Source organism: Mirounga angustirostris, unplaced genomic scaffold (genome assembly GCF_029215605.1).
Source record: "Mirounga angustirostris isolate CCGP_5_RB_7025 unplaced genomic scaffold, mMirAng1.0.hap1 SCAF_4, whole genome shotgun sequence".
NCBI classification, from domain to species: domain Eukaryota; kingdom Metazoa; phylum Chordata; class Mammalia; order Carnivora; family Phocidae; genus Mirounga; species Mirounga angustirostris.
This window is the reverse complement of record NW_026991712.1, coordinates 44,272,511-44,286,669: the sequence shown is the minus strand read 5'-3', so window position 1 is coordinate 44,286,669 and position 14,159 is coordinate 44,272,511. Positions and strand designations below refer to the sequence as shown.

The 14,159-nt window shown below is 39.8% G+C and overlaps 1 long non-coding RNA gene across 1 annotated transcript; it reads left to right on the top strand.

The window, feature by feature from the left end:
• The first annotated feature begins 245 nt into the window (after positions 1-245).
• LOC123860515 (uncharacterized) lies at positions 246-12,674 on the top strand. The gene is made up of 3 exons (XR_006794694.3): positions 246-339; positions 5,373-5,515; positions 12,621-12,674. It is a non-coding gene; the product is annotated as an uncharacterized LOC123860515 (long non-coding RNA).
• The last annotated feature ends 1,485 nt before the right edge of the window (positions 12,675-14,159 follow it).

The window sequence follows — 14,159 nt, the reverse complement described above, 5'->3', positions numbered from 1 at the left end:
AGGAAATCCTACACAGTACCAGAATCTTACTAAAGCAAATTGTTAGCAGGAAAAGCGTTGAGCATGTCTTGATTTTTTTATGAAGATGACAGTTTTGCCATCTGACCAGTGTTTTTATTGTTCCATTATTTCTCTACAACTAGGGTTTCTTTATTGCCCAGGTATAAAGGACTTTTTTTTTCTTTCTTTAGTTCTTTATATGGCTTCTCTATCCATTTCAGAACTCATTAGAGGGTGACACAGCTAATGGAAATTACTCACACTATGAAAGGTAGAAGGTATATTGAGATTATATTTGCAGCAATCCGAAATTTCATAAAAAGGAAAAACTTCTACTAGGTGAGTATCACTTCATTCTAGCTTTAAAATTCTACAATAGTTTATGGTTACTCAATAAACATTAAATAATACTCATCTCGATCCAAGGCATTTTATGATTATGATATGTTTCCATCTCTACTCAGGGGATGAGGTAATGTGTCTTCTGGAATAATAGTACAATATAAACAGATGATGTGTGAGCTAGTAAAAGCTACATCTTACTACTTGAGCTACTTAAGCTACAATTCTAGCTATCTACTACTGAGCCATACCACAACCCAGTGGCTTAACACAACATGATTTGTTATTTTTCATGATTCTATAGATTAGTTGTGTGGCTATTCTATCTTTCTTGCCTGGGCTTACATTCAGGAAGCTTCATTCAGCTGGCAGATTGGCTAGGGGCTCGCTCAGCAGGGACGGCTTGGAAAGGGAGGGGAGGGGAGGCGGGGAGAAGGCAGGAGGGTTCTCTCTCCATCTCTCCATATAGTCTTCCATTCCAGGCTTCTTCACATGCCTGGTAGTCTCTGAGCAGTGTTTGAAGAGGGTGAGAGGGTGATTGTGGAAGCTATGTTACCTTTTCAGATCTAGGCTCCAGGTCTCAAGCAATGTCCCTCCCATATTCTCCTTCGGCCTGCCTCCTGCTTTCTACCCAAAGAAAGTTAGGTTCAGAGGCCTCTTTTCATGGTCGATTTCCATTGTGATACTCAATCATTGTAAAGATTTAAGCAACGTCCTTATTCCCACTTTATAAGCCATCTAATAACATCATGCCTCTGAGCTTCATCTCAGTGTTGGATTTGAAGACTCCCAGTCGTGAACTATTCTTTTTCTTTTTCTTTTTTTTTTAAAGATTTATTTATTTATTTGGGGCTGGGAAGCAGAGGAAGAGGGAGAGAAATCCTCAAGCGGACTCCCTGCCTAGCGCAGAGCCTGCCCCGGGCTGGATCCCAGGACTCTAAGATCAAGACCTAAGCCAAAACCAAGACTTGGGCGCTTAAGAGACTGAGCCACCCAGGAACCCCATTCATGAACTATTCTTTTGTGTACAATAAACTCTAAATACTATTCTACTGATCTTGTTTTAATTTTTACTGTCTCAGGGTTTTGACAGAACTATAAAATAATACATTTATGCTGTTTAAACTGCTGAGTTTGTTTTAATTTTTTATGGCAGCAATAGAAAAATGCCACCTCCCATCAAAGACAGCTAAAAGAAGCTAATTGTTACTTTCTATATTCTACAAGGAAATTATGTTAGTGAGATCAACAGGTTCATTATGTACATTCACTACCTTCCAAAGTACCACAGGCAACAGTTAATTGGTCCGCCTCTGTCCTCTGGTCTCCAGGAGCAATTTCCATCCTGCTTTCCTAGCTTGCACCAACAGTCTCCTCTCTACCCTTTCCAGCATTCACCTGCTGCCTGGCCCTGAAGACTGCCATGTGCTTTGGGTTTTGTTAGAACAATACTAATTTCTGTTACATTCATCTCTTGCTTTATACTTTACCAATTTCTGTCAGATTAATCTATTATTTTGTACTTCTGGTCCCACTTTGTCTGGTTTATCTATTGCTTTGGAAGAACCACCATCCTAAGACTTAGGGATTAAAATAACAATATTTTTCAGAAAGATGCATTCATCTGGTGGCTCAGCTGCGGACTGAGCTCAGCTGAGAAAGCTGGGTTGCTTGAACCTCTCTCTCCAAACTCACTTTCATCCTGGGCTACTTTATGGCCTGGCAGTCTCAGAATAGCGTTCCCCAGAGGGCAAAGGTAGATGCTGCCAAGGCTTCAGGAGTCCCAAGTTTTGGAACAGGTACAGGGTTACTTCTACCACTTTCTATTGGCTGAGAAGGACAAAGGAGAGTTCTTCAAGAAACACCATGCTTTGGGGAAGAAGTTCAAATTGGAATTTGAAAGTCCTTCTAAGAAGTATATTTTATGAATATCTATGTGATGTAAAGTATGTTCATATTAAATATTTATTGTAAGGGTTATAACTGCTTTTCTCAGTGCATACCAGAATGGTTCCTCCACTCTGTCCCCTTGATCTCTCAGTCTTTCTCCTCTGTGCTGGGGTAGCCCACACTTGGAAATCAATTATATTTGAATATTATTCTATATAATTTGAATTCAGTACCTCTAAGTGGTAATCTTGGTTAAGTTAGCTTAACTTCTCTATACCTCATTTGTCTAATTAGTCTGTAGAACAAAGAAAATAATACCTACCTTGTGGGGTATTTATGATAATTAAAAGAGAAAATGTATGGAATATAATTATCAGTGCCTGGCAGCTATAAATATAAGCTTTTTTACCACTCTCCCTTTTTAACTCTAGAAGGGAAACCAGGGGATAAGCATGACTGGACTAAGCTAAAAGTACAATGGTCTGCAGTACGTTTGTGTGTGTGTGTGTGTGTGTATTTTTTTTAAGGAAGCTCTAAGCCCAATGTGGGTCTTGAACTCATGACCCCAAGATCAAGAGTCACACACTCTACCGCCTGAACCAGCCAGGCACCCCTGGAGTATGTTTATATTTTTAATTCACTAATTCATTTACCTTACCTTGCAATTATATAGGGTAGCATCTCTGTGTGTAGTCTGCATGCTTAATGCAAGAATTTTGGAGCATCTTAGCAAGCCTGAGGAGGTTGTATTTAAGCACAAATTTTCCCAGGTCTTTTGGAAATGCCTATTAAAAAACTTTGAGGAACACCGTCAGGTCCAAGGGAACAGGGATTTAGATTTCACATATAGAATGTAACATGAATGCTCCTTAATTATTGCATGCCTTGGGAAAGCAAGAAACTGGTTGTCAGGTGAGGGAAGCTTGCAGGATGGGTACTCTGCTATGCCTAGGGTAAAGAGCTTTACCTTCACCTCCAAGGGTTTTTGTTTACTTCTCCAGCAAAGTTATAACTGAAAGAACAAGGCCATGTTCTGGAGTTGTAAAAGGTGCAACATTTTGCAAAAACAATTGAGAAGGGTTACAGGCTTGACTGCAGTTACAGAAGAATTTGTTTTCAATTAATTAATCCTAGATCACCTGTCAATGTCTCAGTTTCATCAGCAAGATGGGGGATAGCTGTCCTACATCTCATAGGATGCTAATAAGTGTAAAGTAAGACATAAGCTCTAGAAGAGCCCTCCAAAAGAGAAGAGTTAAATGCAAAGTTCTGTAGAGGATATGTGACTTGAACTTGGGTCAAACGTTCCCTGTTGACCCAAAACTGATAGCCAGGGTCCAAGCTGAGGACAAAGAAGCAGTCAGTACTTGCAGATGCTAAATCAGCCACACCGGTCCCTCAATAACCACAATGACCCTGAATCCATATGAGCCAGAGAAGGAAGAGGAAAATGGGAATTACTGGAGTCATAAATTGTTGGCCTGAGAAGTTCTGCTGTGGCTTTTTCCTAACCTTTTCCAAAATGCCAAGTGAGAAGGGCCCCAAGAGAATTACTTGCAAAGTCTGGGGGTACCTGCATGAAAGGAAAACCAGCACCTCATTTTCTAGCTGTACATCAAATTAGGACACAGGCTAGCCCATCTTCCTAAAGTCTGTCTGAACAGGAAAAAAGAATTGGTGAATGAAGGCAAGACAAACAGGCTTATGGTGTAGCTCAACAATCACCTCTGCTTTGATGAGAACATGAGTTTCTGGTGGGCCAAGTGAGCACCACAGAACTAGCTGGGCTTGGGCCAGCATGCGGCACCACCACACAAAAAATAACTACAAGGCAAAAAAATCCCCCAGTGACAAGAGCCCATGGGTCTACCACTGAGTGCAAGAGCTGAGGAGAGTCGGAAGAATTGAAACAGGACACTGTGGACCAGGAAGGTCCCTAAAGAACTCACACGAGGGGCGCCTGGCTGGCTCAGTCAGTGGAGCATGAAACTCTTGATCTTGGGGTTGTGAGTTCGAACCCCATGTTGGGTGTAGAAATTACTTTAAAAATAAAGTCTTCTTAAAAAAAAAGAACTCACATGTGTGCCTCCTCTGGAAATCCAGTATCTGAAAACCTGCCATGGCGAGACTACTGTCAATGGCCAGGTAGTGTGGGTCCAACAGTTAGTGCTAAACAGCCCAAGGAAGACTACAATGATGGCCGCTTGAATCCCTCTAACTCCGCCCTATGTCCACTCCCTGGAGAAGCTTGCAACCGAAAAGGAAGGAAGGACCTGAAGCCCAGAGGTAAACTGCTTTCTTTCACCTAAGGTAGAAAAATGAGAACGAAGAGAAGCCCATATTCCCTCCCATTTTAGGTCCTTCAAACCACAATGCTAGGGGCTCCTGGGTGGCTCAGTCGGTTAAGCGTCTGCCTTCGGCTCAGGTCATGGGCCCAGGTCATCGAGCCCCGCATCGGGCTCCCTGCTTCGCGGGAAGCCTGCTTCCCCCTCTCCCACTCCCCCTGCTTGTGTTCCCTCTTGCTGTCTCTCTCTCTGTCAAATAAATAAATAAATAATCTTAAAAAAAAAAACACAATGCTAGCAGATGACAGAAAAAGGAAATCTTTTATTTGGATATGAAATTAGAGTTATAGACTGAATGGATTTTTAATCACTGAAATTGACCAGGAAGTTACAGAATCTACCCAAGAGGTGATAAGATATGTTATGGGAGGCAAGGGGGAATTTTAAATGGCCATGTTAGGGACAGCATTTAGAGGAAACTATAACTGTTTCTTAATTTGTACCTCATTGAGTTAAGTTGGTTTAATAACTTGGATGGATGGAAGATTAGATAGATAGATATAGATAGATAGATAGATAGATAGATAGATAGATAGATAGATAGATAGATAGAATGGAAAAATATATGACTGCTGCCCCAACTTCAAGCTTTCCTTGATTAAAACATTTTTGACTAAGAAATACAAGTATCTGGTACTAAATGCTGGGGCTACAAAGATGAGATAGGGCATTTAAGGGGTAATTAAGGTTAAATAAGGTCATAACAATGGTGCCTTAATCCAATAGGATTGATATCTATAGAAAAGGGGACACCAGAGAGCTTGGGCTCACTCGCATATGCATGCTCTCTCTCAGCCTCTCTCTTCCCGATGAATCTGCACTGAGGAAAGCCCAGCTGAGGACACAGCAAGGAGGCAGCCATCTGCAAGCCCGAAAGAGTCCTCACCAGAAATTGAGCCCTGTTGGACCTTGACCTTGGACTTCCATCTTTCAGAACTGTGAGAAAATTAATTTCTGCTGTTTAAACCAAGCAGTCTGTGTCATTTTCTTATGGCTACTCCAGCAGACAAATACAGTCTGCAAAGAATAGATGGCTTTTTAAAAATCCTTTTAGCCCTTGGAGACACCCATGTTCACAGAAAAACCTCTTCGAGACCAGAGAAGCAGTTGATAAATGTAAAACACATTTTATGATGAGAAACTTCCCATTCCTATGGTTTCAGAAACCAGTTGGGTAAGAAAAATAACTGTTACCTCTTTAGAAATTGGTATTCCCAGAGTTTCCTCCTATGAAATACAAAACCACATTCTAGTTTTATTTTCCGCACATCTAGGCTTTTGATTCTGTCTTACCTGTCTGACCCTTCACTGCATCATCCGAGTTTACGTAACCAGTCCTCTATTTTTTTTGATGTTTCAGGATTTTTGCAGTATTTTATTCATTCATTCAACAAGTATTTATTGAATGCCTTTATGTGTCAGGCACTGTTCTAGGGGTTACAAAACCCCTTACCTCATTACGATAGAAGACAGGTAACACTCAGTCGAGAGAGGACATATAATGCATCAGATGGTGATAAATGTTATGGGGAGAAATCAAGCAGGGTAAGGAGAAATAGGAGAGAAAGGTGGAGAGGGCACGTTGCCTTTTCGCATGGAGGAACTAGGTAGGCTTCCCTGATACCTGAGCAGAGATGTGGACAGTGAACGGCAGGGAAGCCTGTGCAGCCTTGAGCAAAGGGAGCTGGGGAGTGGGGGTGGGGAGGGGGAGTAAAAGATGAGATCAGAGAAGTTTGCCATCGACCTGGGTGGGGCAGATCGTAGGCAGCCCGTCTGGCTTTTCCTCTGAGACAAAACTGGAGCTCTTGGAGGCCTAGGATAGAGGAGGACTTGATACGACATAGGTTTTAAAAGGATCACAATGGCTACTTGTGTTAAAATTAGACTATAGGTGGGGCGCCTGGGTGGCTCAATCGGTTAAGCGGCAGCCTTCGGCTCAGGTCATGATCCCAGGATCCTGGGATCGAGCCCCGCATCGAGCCCCGCATCGAGCCCCCTGCTCGGCGGGAAGCCTGCTTTTCCATCTCCCACTCCCCCTACTTGTGTTCCCTCTCTCCTGTCTCTCTCTCTCTCTCTCAGTCAGATAAATAAATAAAATCTTTAAAATAAATAAATAAAAATAAAAAAATAAAATTAGACTATAGGTAAAAAAAATAAAATAAAATTAGACTATAGGTAAGAAAGAAGGAATAAAGGTGGAAAGAAGGGGTCAGATTCTGGATATATTGTGAAAGTCAATCTAAAGGATTTCCTGATGGATTTCATGCAGTGTATGAAAGACAGAAGTCGGGGATGACTTCAGTCAATCTTTGAACACTTTTCTGATATCTATTCCTGATAAATTTTTTGAATGGGAAAGCTAGATCAGAGACCATGCACATGTAAAAATCTTGGGGTGTGTATTGTCAGTTGCCTTCTAGGACTTGAGAATCATTTTTTACCCCTGCTTATGGTGACTGGGACGCTCCATTTTTCAGCAGCTTAGGAAAATAAATGGACTATTATTTTTAATATGGATAGTTTAATATGAAAGGCAGATTTTTTTGGTAACTTATTTAACTTTATGCTTAATGATTATTGAATATTTTTATTAATCCTTGGTATTGGCCATTTTTCCACTGGAGAGTTCATCTTTTTTATTACCACTTAAAAATTTCATTTATGAGTTTAATTTAAAATTTTATTGATTGATCAAACCCATTCTGTTTTCCTCCTAAAAACCGAGCTAAGTTACATTTCCCAGCCATCCTTGCACTTAAGGAGAGTTGTATGTCCAAATTCTGGCCAATGGAAGGTTCATAGAAGTGATACAGACTACTTTTAGGCTGGCCCATAAAAACCTCCCTTTCATGATCCTCCAAAGCTCTTTTCCTCTCTAAGATAGATGGCAGGAAATGACCCTCAAGGAGACCGTGGGAGTCACATGTTGAAAATGGTACAAGAAGGAAGTATCTTGAGACACTAAATCACTTACATACAGGAGAGCTGCCCAAGAACAATGGTTTTTGAAGTGTTTTGTGAGAAAGAAAGATGCTTTATTGTGTTAAAAGCCACTGAAATTTCAGAGTTTATTTATTACAGCAGAGGTGTTCTCCCTTACAAAGAAATATATAGAAAGAGTTATAAAGAATTTATTTATCTTCATATAGCAAATATACTTATCTTTTGCCTGTGTGGAGAAATGTAAAACTTTATTTTCTGAATGTACACTGACCCTGATGCTCCCTGGTACTAAGAGACTAATCCATTCCTTTCAATTCCTTTTTTGAGTTACAGTTCTAAGAACAGGATGTAATGAACTAAAACAGGCCAAATCTCTCTCCCCCTCTCTCTCTCTCCCCATCTCCCCATTCCTTTCTCTCTCTCTCTCCCCACTCTTCCCAATCTCTCTCTCTCCACCCCCCCCTCGCCACCCCTACAGTTTTGGAAAGAAAGGGTCAGATTCTGGATATATTGTGAAGGTCAACCAATTCCTGATGGATTTCATGCAGTGTATGAGAGACAAAAGTCGAGGATGACTTCAGTCAATCTTTGAACACTTTTCTGATATTTATTCCTGATAAATTTTTTGAATGGGAAGGCTAGATCAGAGACCATGCACGTGTAAAAATCTTGCGGCGTGTATTGTCAGTTGCCCTCTAGGACTTGAGAACCATTTTTTACCCCCACTTGTGGTGACTGGGACTCTCCCTTTCTCAGCAGCTTCGCATTGCAGCACCTGCCTGATTAGTCACCAAACTTTTAATTGACACTCTGCCACTTTTGTATCTTTGCTATATACAATTCCTCTTGTTTCCCATTTTCCAGGAAACACTCCCTTTGGATATTCTCTCTATTACAACAGCTTGAATAAAGTACCTATCCCCTTGATTCTCAGTCAGCTTTTGAAAGTTCAACACATATAATAAATAAGGCAAATGTTTTTCTTAGTTTATTGTCTATCGATTTTGTCTGTGTTGAAAATATTTTTTTAAGATTTTATTCATTTATCTGACAGAGAGCACAAGCAGAGGGAGCAGCAGAGGGAGAGGGAGAAACAGGCTCTCCACTGAGCAGAGAGCCCGACATGGGGCCCGATCCCAGGGTCCCAGGATTATGACCAGAGCTGAAGGCAGACCCCCAACCAACTGAGCCACCCAGGCACCCCTGTATTGAAAGTATTTTTAATGATTGCCTATTTTTCAATATATGCTATTTCTGTATATGATCTTCCTTTATATGCTCTGTAATTTATAGCCCATGAAATATCAAACTGTATTCTTTTGCTGATAGAACCCCATCCTCATTCTTTCTCATTTCGTGTTAAACCTAGAATACATGAGGACGCCTGGGTGGCTCAGTTGGTTAAGCGACTGCCTTCAGCTCAGGTCATGATCCTGGAGTCCCTGGGTCGAGTCCCGCATCGGGCTCCCTGCTTGGCGGAGAGTCTGCTTCTCCCTCTGACCCTCCCCCCTCTCATGTCCTCTCTCTCATTCTCTCTCTCTCAAATAAATAAATAAATAAATAAATAAATAAATAAATAGAAAAAAAAAAACCTAGAATACATGATACATGGGTTAGCAGAGTACCATTTCCTGCCTTGTCCTTCTCATGTCTTCTTGGGCATTTACTCTCAAGGCTACTCTGGGTCATTTGACGCTTAAGGTTATGCCTCAAGTCACTCAGTCTTTCCAAGGCATCCTGTTCTGTCTGCCTGAGTCAGTTTGTCCCTGACTCAGTGACATATTGTCATATATTGTCATATTCTCGCTGGTCTCACTGGTCACCAATCACCCTGGCCACACTGATGAACACTAACTGGTCGATTATCTAAACTGTTCCCATGCAGCTGTCTCTGGCCTGCATGACGGGAGGAGCTTTTTACTTACCAATAATATCGCATTTGTAGAATAACGTAAGGGAAGTGTATCAGTTTGCTTTGCTGCTGTAACAAATTACCACCAATTTAGTGGCTTAAAACAATGAAATAGGATAGTGTAGGATTTTGTTCATTAGTTGTGAGTGTGTAAAGCTCTATTTTTATGGATGGCGAGCAATACATTCCTTTCAAATTAAAAAAAAATGCAAAACTATTATTATCTTACAGTTCTGGAGGTCAGAAGTCCGAAGTGGTTCTCACTAGGCTAAAACTGAGCTGTCAGCAATGCTTCATTCCTCCGTGGAGGCCTCCAAAGAGAATCTGTTTTCTCACCTTTTCTAGCCTTAAGAGACCACCCATGTGCCTTCACCCTTCACTCATGTCCCCTTCCTCCCTCTTCGAAACCAGCAGTGTAGCATCTTCAAATCTCTGACTCTGCCTCTCCTGCCTTCTTTCACATGTAAGGACTCTTGTGAGTCCTTATTCATATGGAAATTCTTTCCATCTAAATATTCTTAACTTAATCGCATTTGCAAAGTCCCATTTGTCATGTAAGGTAACACATTCACAGGGATTTCAGATATAGTGAGCCACTGTTCTACCTTCCACAGAAGGACTTCCCCACACCATAACACAAAGGCAAATCCTCTTAGTGGTCCTTAGTTGACTCTTAAATTGTGTCTGGTAATGAACAACTCAGTGCAGGCAAAAATCTCAATTCTTAATTAAATTCCTAACTACTTTGTATTAGTAACACAAAACAAACAAAAACTAGAAGAAAGTAAAGTACATGAAAACAAAGGTAATACTCTTTATTGTATACAAAATACATAATCCCTTGGTTGAAATACCATTAACTTCAACTCAGAGTAATAATCAGAGATAAATAGGTAACTTTTAGTTGAGCCAATACAAGAAAGATCTGCATTTTTATGTGACTTACTTTTTGTTTCTAAAAGTTGAAAATAGGGGTGGCTGGATGGCTCAGTCATTAAGCATCTGCCTTCAGCTCAGGTCATGATCCCAGGGTCCTGGGATCGAGCCCCGCATTGGGCTCCCTGCTCAGCAGGAAGCCTGCTTCTCCCTCTCCCCACTCCACCTGCTTGTGTTCCCTCTCTCACTGTGTCTCTCTCTTTCTGTCAAATAAATAAATAAATAAATAAATAATCTTTTTTAAAAAAAGTTGAAAATATCTCTTGAAGATATTAATATGTATTTCCATTTAGGAAAAATTTATTAAAATAAAACATATAAGCAGAAACAAATGTTTCTGTCTTTAAATTTTCTCCTATTTCTAGTGAGCCAGAGGATTAGAAACATAAACCTATACAAAAATGCTTCCCAGGATTAGTCAGTAAGATAACATAAAAGTTTTAAATATTTGAAATTCTTTCATTACAATAATATTAGAGTTTCAGATTCAACCACTGCTCGATTTGTTTTCTCTGAGCAGCTATTCTTACCATCTGCCCTTTTCTTCAATCATAAAAATCACTTATTGATTGCTTACTTTGTTACCAAGCACTATCCTAAGTGTGGGGACATAAAAAGAATAAAACATGACTTCTGGGGGCACCTGGGTGGCTCAGTTGGTTAATCATCCAACTCTTGATTTCGGCTTAGGTCATGATCTCAGGGTTGTGAGATGGAACCTGCATGGGGCTGCATGCTCAGCAGGGAGTCTGCTTGAGGATTCTCTCTCTCCCTTCCCTTCTGTCCCTCCTCACCCCTATTCTCTCTCTCTCTCAAATGAATAAATAAATATTTTTTAAAAAATGAATAAAGCATGATTTCTAATTTTGAGGGGTTTACAGTTGAGTGTGACATACACTTAGAAAATCAAAGCATTTCTTCACTAATGGATATATGAGGAAAACACCATGAAAACACAGTTAAGGGAGCAACAGACACCCGGCTCCACCTAATGACCTGAGATCATGATCTGAGCTGAAATCAAGAGTCGGTTGCTGGGGTGCCTGGGTGGCTCAGTCGTGAAGTGTCTGCCTTCGGCTCAGGTCATGATCCCAGAGTCCTGGGATCAAGCCCCGCATCGGGCTCCCTGCTCAGCGGGAAGCCTGCTTCTCCCTCTCCCACTCCCCCTGCTTGTGTTCCCTCTCTTGCTGTGTCTCTCTCTGTCAAATAAATAAATAAACTCTTTAAAAAAAAAAAAAAGAGTTGGTTGCTGACTCTGAGCCACCCAGGTGCCCCAGGGAGCATCTAATTCTTAAGCACTTACACCTTAGAAGATAATGTACTTAGTCTCTACTAAAAATGCTATTACTAATAAGATGAAAGAACAATGAATAGAATGACATCTAGATGTATTAGCAAGTAATGGAATAAAGGAATATTTAGGAATGGAAAATGATTTATGAGCACAGATTGCACTAAAATCATTGTTATTGATACCAATATTTTGATTACTAATCTTATCTCTTTTGGGAAAATAAAATTGCTTCTTTGAGCAACAGATTTCTTTTCCAAACGGTTTTTACTAATACCAATCTGGACGAGTGGAAGAATTCATCTTCCAGGACTGAATTTAACTTCCATGTTTAATTTGAACAAATACGAACTACTTATTGGAAAATGAATTTCTTAGTGTAGGTAGTTGCATGCTTGTCTTTACAAATTTGCTGTGGGAATTCTAAGCTAAATGTGCTTTATAACGCATCATTACTCAAAAGCATATAAGAGTGGTCCTACATTTAAACAAAATACAGCATGAAGCAGTTTACATTTGGAGAGGTAAGGAATTATGATAATAATACTCTTATTATTGGAAAAATTATATGTGCCTTCTCTACAAAGAACATACCAAGTCTACTCAACAAGACTGGCAGCAGTCATTTATAACCGTAAGAGCTATTAACTAAATAAGAGAAAACACAAAACCCAGAACAAACTTGTTTAGAAAGCTCAGCTGAGGAAAGTAAATAGAGATGATGGATGGATAGGCAGGCAGTTGTAGATGATAGATATGCAGATGATAGCTAGTAGGTAGGCAGGTGGGTAGGTAGACAGAGTTATATAAATGTAGAAACCAGCCATGAGGTAAAAAAAAAAAGAAGGGCAAAATTTCCTGTTCTAAAAAACCAAGCTCAATTGAGCCCACTAATTTTTCAAAAAATGAATTATTTTATTGTATTATTTTAGTAACTTTTCTACTTTCTCTATTATTATAGAAGAATTTTAACATTGGAAAATGGAGAGAGGACAGAGAAGACAGTAGAAACCCCCTTAACTTCGGGGCGCCTGGGTGACTCAGTCGGTTAAGCATCTGCCTTCGGCTCAGGTTATGATCCCAGGGTCCTGGGATCAAGCCCAGCATCGGCCTCCCTGGTGGGCGGAGAGCCTGCTTCTCCCTCTCCCTCTGCTGCTCCCCCTGCTTGTGCTCTCCCACTCTCTCTGTCAAATAAATAGATAAAAATCTTAAAAAAAAAAAAAAAGAAAGAAACCCCCTTAACCTCATTACCCAGTTATGTCCACTCAAAACATTTACCTGTATTTCCTTCATTGTCTATGCAAATGTAAATTACACATAAACAAAATTAAAATCCTTCTGTAAACTTCATTTTGTAAATTTCTGTTTTTGTTTTAAAATGTGTTATTATATTTCCCACGTCTTTAAGTAGATTTCAAAAATATAACTTTAATAACTGTACTTCTTGTGGATATTCCATGAGTTATTTACCTAATTTCTCAATACTGGACATTAGTATTATTTCCATTTTTTGCTATTAAAAATGTTGCAATAAATAAATTGCAATAATTATACAAAATTTATTTCTTCAGTATAAAATGTCTATTAATAAGAGTGGAATTGCTGGGTCAAAATACCTAGACTTTTTCAAAAGGCTCTAAAAAGGTGTCAGTTTGTTTATTCTAGTCTTCCTCACAACAAATGTAATACATAAGAACTTGTGTATCTTTTTTATTTACATAACTTGAATAATTCTATATGCATTTTTCTATATCTTGTTTTTAACCTAATCATTTTTGGAGATCTTTCCATATCAACACATAAAGTTCAGTTTCACTCTTTTTAGATTAGCATTTATTTTCATTGTATGAATTTCCAAACCTTGACTTATCCCATTCCATCATGAGCAAGTACTTCTGGGAGGGTACAGAAGTTCATCATCAGGTAGAAGATGGGAACTCGTGTGAAAACCAGTGTCAGAGAAGCACTGACCTCCCAGAGAGAAATCGGAGTCTATTGGATGAAAAAAGTATAGGGAAATGGTGGTGGGGTGGGGGGCGTGTGTGGAGGGAGCAGAAGATAAGTAAGAATAAGGAAAAGGGAATAAAAAAGTGAGAGAGAAGACATACAATGAGGTAGCTATGTCAAGGAAGCAAAGACATGACCAGAAAGGCAAAGGAAAGGAGAGCTGGCAATGAAAGAGGAACGTCTGTCTATTATCATTATAATTTTACAATTTATAGTTTAAAATATGCTTTGTGTACAGACTCTCATTTCACAGTAAATTTGTGCAACAAATAAGTAGGACAGTTAATACTGTTGAGCCATATGATATCGAAGCTTCAATTTCTTATGAAATATCTGTATCCTTCATTTTTTTTAAGTTTATTTATTTGTAGTAATCAAATCAGGTACACCCAACGTGGGGTTATCATGACCCCGAGATCAAGAGCTGCATGCGCTTCCAAGACAGCCAGGCGCCCCATCCATGCTTTCTATACGGCAACTCAGACTCGCTTGG